The following is a 5,995-nucleotide window of genomic DNA, read 5'->3' as shown; positions in this document are numbered from 1 at the left end:
GCCTGGATTATCTGGATGGGCCCAACCTCGGCGCACGAGTCCCTAACCAGAGACTTTGCCTGCTCAGGTGAGAGGCAGAGGGAGATGGAACCATGGAAGAAGGGTCACAGGGACGTAACAAGGCTGGCTTTGACGACATGAGCCATGGGCTGTGGATAGTCTCTAGAAGCTGGAAAAGACAAGGAAACAATCTCCTAGGGCCTCCAGAATGGACACAGTCCTGCCAACATCTTGATTTTAACTCAGTGAGAATTCGAATGGTAAGATAATCAATTGACATGGTTTATTTGCTGTAATTTGTTACAACAGCAATAGGAAACCAATCCACAATGCAACCAAAAGAGAAAGCGTTCTCCTAGACTTCCAAAGGGTAGGAAAATTGATTTTTTTTTTCAGTATTTCAAGGGTAAATATCAAATTTTATGCCTAAAAATTGGAAAGTACAAGAATGTAATGAATAATAAAATAAATATTAGTACTGGATACACTTGGTACCAGCTGCAAAAATATCTATCGCACGTATCACATTGCAAATCTTCCAAGATCAATATGCAACATTAGTGGATTAAAACATGCTCCTTCACTAGTTGGGGTAGATGGCCATTCCTTTTAACCAGTCGGCAGAACTCCAAACTGTTCACCAAAAAAGAGCTGCATCAATCACTTGATTTTCATTGTTTAACTTCAAATATTTTCATTGGTCACATTCACCTGTAAATTTGTTCTTTCATAAAAATGTGTTTTCTGCTCTGATCATTTCATCCACTGGGAGGAGAAAGAAAAAAAGAAAGATTGGAGCTGTGCCAAAGGGAAAAAAAATTAATTTTCTTGCAGCGGAGGATCTTGTTAAAATGAAACATCTTTCCCATGAAATGGATGCTAACACAACACAACGGAATACTAATAAAGTCCTTTCATAATATTTTTCCTAAAGATTACTTGCATTTTAAGAATTGCCTTTTATATCGCCCCCAAGTGATGCTTAAAAAGATAAATCGCTTCTGAACAAGAGTTACTTTTTCCTTGCATTTCTGGTTAACTTACACATGCTTTTGTGAAGTTATCTTGAGTCAAGGAAACTTCGCAACAGAAAAGATCATTTATAGTTAAAAGGAATAATTTGTATGATTTAAAGAAAAGCTAATAAAGCCCCAGACTGTCCCAACATAGATAGCACAGGCGCACGGCAGGACCATATTTGTGCTTCACAACCTCGGTGGGGGAGGGGGAGGAAGTACTCATGTTTAATATTTCACAAACAAAATATTCATTTTATGTGCATTTAATATATGCAATCTTAAACCCGAGCTTTTAAAAATTCACTTCACGACGAACAGTGAATGCATCATGCTTTTGGACCTTGTGGAGGGGTTCTATAAATTTTTAAGAAAATGTGTATCTACTTTCCTCTCCCTCAAGAAAGAGGATGGTGGATAAAGAAAATGTTGATGGTGTCAGGGTACTTGGATTGTTGGTGAGCAGGTGTGAGCTGGTGAATGAGCCTCTGGTGAATTGAAAGCTTTTAAAAGAGATTGATTCTCTTACCTAATTATTTCAAACATGCTTTTAAAGGTATTAATTACTTGTGGAAAAGATTCTCCATTTGCCTCTAAATTGTTTCTTTGGGTGATTCTTTGCCTGAAAAAAAATGACGGGGGTAAAAGCGAGCATTCTGTCACCGTAATTTTAAATCACGTATTTAAACAATACATTGACATGTTACTTTACAATTATACAAACTATATTTACACGCAATTAGAACTATTCAAACATATTTAAAATTATATTAAATATTTACAGTTATTTTCTATGTAAAATATATTCATATGTAAAATCATTACCTGCATTATATGTGATATATACGTAAAAACATTTGTATGCAGATAAAGGTGTGCAAATATACCTATATCCATATATAAATATATATAAATGCTAGATTGAGCACCTCTTAAAAGATCTTTGTTTTTTTTGTTTTTTTTTTAGTTTGTGTACGTGTGCGTGTATGTCACATAATTCTATGGAAACTTCTACTATTTAGTTCACCTTGCAGAATTGTGTAAAATATAATTACACACTAATCAGCACCTTTGCTACCTTCAATACCTACCCTCCATGTTACAAAGTTGTTTCTTCAATGACTTTTCAGTTTGATCTGCTGGAGGCATTTGAATCTGCATCAAAAAGGCATCTTTGGTTGGCCTGAAACATTTTAAATACATCAAATCTAGAATTGCAGGAGCAGACACCCCTGTAATCAAGTCATCGGAATATTACACACAATTCCATACTGCCTTGTGACTTAATTGTGGACTTTTAGCAGCCTGGGGCATTCAGGTTCACATGAGAAAAAATGTTTGCAACCCCTCAGGCACAGAATATTCTCACTGTGCAGAAGGAACAATTTCCAGTGACAAGAGCCCATTTTGCCAATTTGCTGTCCAGAACTCAGACTAATGAGTCACAGACAGCAGAATAAAGAAACTTAACACTCTTGGCATTAATGGGTAGGGTAAGGATTGGTCATTTTAAATGTTCCTCAGTAATGCTATAAAGTAACAAAATAACATAAAAAAAAAAAAAACCCACAGGCACCTTGGCGTTTGAGCAACGACTTTATTTTAACCCAGCATCTGCCAAAATTTGTAGGAATACCTTCCCTATGCCAAGAGTTCTCTATCTTTTTCCACATAAACATTTGAAATAAAGAATACCTTTAAAAAGTAACCATATCAATTTTGTTCACTCCCATTAGACTTTTAAAAATACTACCACTATTCACTGTCACCCATCTAGTGTTTTAAAAGCTTTATCGCTAATGTGAAATATACAGATAAGAGAAACACAGAAAGTAAAAAAAACATCAAAAATGCATCTTTGGTTCCCCCAAAATACATTTTAAGACACTGAATGAATATGTAATTGTTAAAACCAACACAGAGGACCGAAACCTTTCTTTCGATGTTCCCAACAGGATAATAGAGTGTAACAGTTTATAAACACAAGCCAGGAATTAAAATTAAAAACTACCCCAGGTCAGAAATGAGACCACTTTATAATTAGAGGAAAAAACTACCAGTCCCCAGTGGAGATTAAGAAGGGGATGATTTCTGAAAATGTACATGAGAGGGACAAAAATAAACAACTTCCACAGTCTGGTGGCACAATTCTGTTCCCTTGTGATGGAAACACAAAAAGGAGTCTCTAACAAGCTCCAAAAATATGTGTGTGTGTATTTTAAGTAAAATGTAGCTTTCCAGACAACTACGTTTTTCTGCTGGAAATAATGAACTAACATAAAAATGATATAAGGATGTGTGTAAAAAGGACATTTAAGAGAAACAGGTTGAAGAGCTTCATAAATTTACCAAAGATTGAATTAAAGCTGGATGTGTAAGATGTAGTGATAAAACAATTGGGGGCTGTTCCTTCTTTAAGCAAGGATGGTTTGGGCTTTATCAGGAACCGGGCTTGCATAACTAATCACTGGCATGACCAGCCCCGACTCTGAAACGGGAGTCCCAGGCAGTCCGTTGCATAGAGGCGCAAAACTCATTACGTTTGATATGCCTTGTTCTTGACCTAAATGCAATAGAAATTTTTCCTTGGGGTGCATGATATACATGAAAAAGTACAACTTCTTTTTAAAACGCCATTAGAATATTTTATTGTGTGTGGACATACACTCTTGTTACTCCTAAATGCTATTCTATTGAGTACAGTTTATATTCACTGGCAAAGCGAAATCTCCGGGGAAGCCAGAGAGGGAATGCAATTTCTAGTAATAACAGCTCACAACAGTGAATACTATCCACTTATCCCCACAATTTCCAGCTATTTTGGACTCCTTTCTGAATTAACCTTTCATATCAAAAGGAGCAATTCTGCACACTAGAGACTCTGGCACAATTTCATGCATAATTTATTCACTCAGTTCAACATTAAACGCACAGTCCTTGACTTTGTCAAGGTGGATTCTGTTGGCAGACTTCACAAGCAGCAAAACAGGAGAAAGGAGATCTACAGTTCAACCTCTTCACCTATTCTGTCTGGCGAGAGATGGTGGTGGGGGTGGAGGCAAGAGAAAAATAAAGCACAGAGCTCTGTCATCTGTAGAATCCCTGGCAAGAACACAGTATTTTCACATCAGTAGCCTCTGAAAGGTTTTGTTTTGTTTTGTTTTGTTTTGTTTTTTTCCTTTTTTAAAGCCCAGAACAACTGAAATAAGCTTGAATTCTGTTTCACCAACCAAAGTCTGGGGCAATTTGTTACCTGACCAGCCCACTGCTCACAGGAAAACAATACTTGTGTCTCGGGTTGCTTAGTAGAGGCGGGTGGAAGAAATGAACTTGAAGCTGTTATTCAAACAAACCCGCATATTAGCTTGAGGTCATATTAGAAGGGCTCGTTTTAGAGACTTAAATAACGCAGACTTCCCAATGAGATCCCAAATCCCAGATATGCACTCCCAAATTGGCCTTCAAGAACAGAGACATGGGTTTTTTCTCCTAAACTACCCATTTGAACCCTCCGAGGAGGGCTGTGTGTGTAACCAGTTGTAAAAACGAAACCCTGATGCACCAAGAAACTGTTCCTCTGCCTTCTCAGAGTCGGCTGAAGCTCAGAGTAGACAGGAAATCCATTTTCTCTCCTTTAAAGGCCACCTTCCTCAGAGCTATTCAGTCAGATACCTGAGTCCAACTACTGTTTAGGTTGAAACCCACAGATGGCTCTTCTTCAGTCTCGTGGATTACAAACGATTCGGTTCCTCCTGTAACAGATGGGGTTTTTTTTCCTGTTAATGATGACTATAGAAATACTTAATATATGCCAACAACTTTAAGTTTTCACAATGATTACTGAATTAATGCCACTGATTCCATGAAACGTCACCATGAGATGGTTAATCACATCACACGCCGCCGATGAAGAAACTGAGGCTCTGAGGTCTCAATGATTACGCAGACCCTTGCAGGCCTCGCTCTCTGTTGAAAGCAAACCACGAAACGAACGCAATAATGAAATTTTAACGCTGAAACAAATTCAGCATGATTTCCCTAAACACGCTAGACAATGGTCTCTAACTTATCACTTGCTCATTAAAATATTACCTGCCAGAAGCCAAGGCCCACTTTCCAAACCCGTGAATAATATGAGGCCCAAGAGTGCACAATGAGACGCCTTTGGAAATACCACAAAATGCTAGAAGTTTTCACACAGGACACCTTGGCAAAAGTCTTTAAATCTAAACTTTCTTAGCCGTCTTCCCCCACAGTCTAGTTAGAAGAAGCCCAAAGCGCATAAATTGGAGCCTTACCAAAACCGAGCCTCACTTTTATAATTTGCCTTTAAATTTACTGCAAGACCATGAAAATTAAATGCCTCAGATACTGTCGAAGTAGCTCACTGAGAGTTCAGCCGTTCTCCTCAGTAACCATTCAGCAGCCTTTTTATTGTCTCGAGGCTCTGGATTTGGACCAAATCCTTGAAATCTGTGAAAACTCAGAGATGAAGCAGGTTTTCAGTTTATGACTTTTTCAAGCCAAAGATTCCCATCTTAATGATAACATAACAAAATGACCTACCAAAATCGAGTTTACAAGTATCGTTTTCCTCTCGATTCCATTTCCTCGCCTCCCCAAGCCACTGTGCTCGGGAGGCAGTGGGAATACACAAGGCCCACTGGATGGGTCGGACTCAAGATGGCTGGAGTCCTTGACATGCCCACCCCTCACCTCCCTTGCTGCAACGTTCCCACCGGCCATGAGCGTCACAACAGTGGCCTATAGCCTCAGGTCCCTTGGAGCAAGATCTCCTGCTTACAGAGTGAGAATCACGTCACAACACTTCTAGAATCCTATGTCTCGGAAGCTAAACACTATGTCAGGGCTTTACTTCCCGAAACATGCTGGGAACCATGTCAGTTCCTTCACTTCCTGGCCCGGTGACCTTGGGCACACGTCTTCATTTTTCTGCACCTCAGTTTCCACGTTAGGAA

At 38.8% G+C, this 5,995-nt stretch overlaps 1 long non-coding RNA gene across 2 annotated transcripts; it reads right to left on the bottom strand.

The window, feature by feature from the left end:
* Positions 1–261: 261 nt before the first annotated feature.
* LOC109254485 (uncharacterized) lies at positions 262–5,715 on the bottom strand. 2 transcript variants are annotated; one of them, XR_002074822.2, is made up of 5 exons: positions 5,389–5,715; positions 4,689–4,768; positions 2,108–2,199; positions 1,546–1,638; positions 262–765 (listed from the first exon to the last, which is right to left on the bottom strand). It is a non-coding gene; the product is annotated as an uncharacterized LOC109254485 (long non-coding RNA). The 2 variants fall into 2 exon arrangements; XR_008420247.1 differs by lacking the exon at positions 4,689–4,768.
* Positions 5,716–5,995: the final 280 nt, after the last annotated feature.

This window comes from Panthera pardus, unplaced genomic scaffold, assembly GCF_024362965.1.
Source record: "Panthera pardus isolate Hobbes unplaced genomic scaffold, ASM2436296v1 HiC_scaffold_8, whole genome shotgun sequence".
Classification (NCBI taxonomy): domain Eukaryota; kingdom Metazoa; phylum Chordata; class Mammalia; order Carnivora; family Felidae; genus Panthera; species Panthera pardus.
Note: the sequence above shows the minus strand (reverse complement) of the source record. Positions and strands in the feature narration are given on the sequence as shown.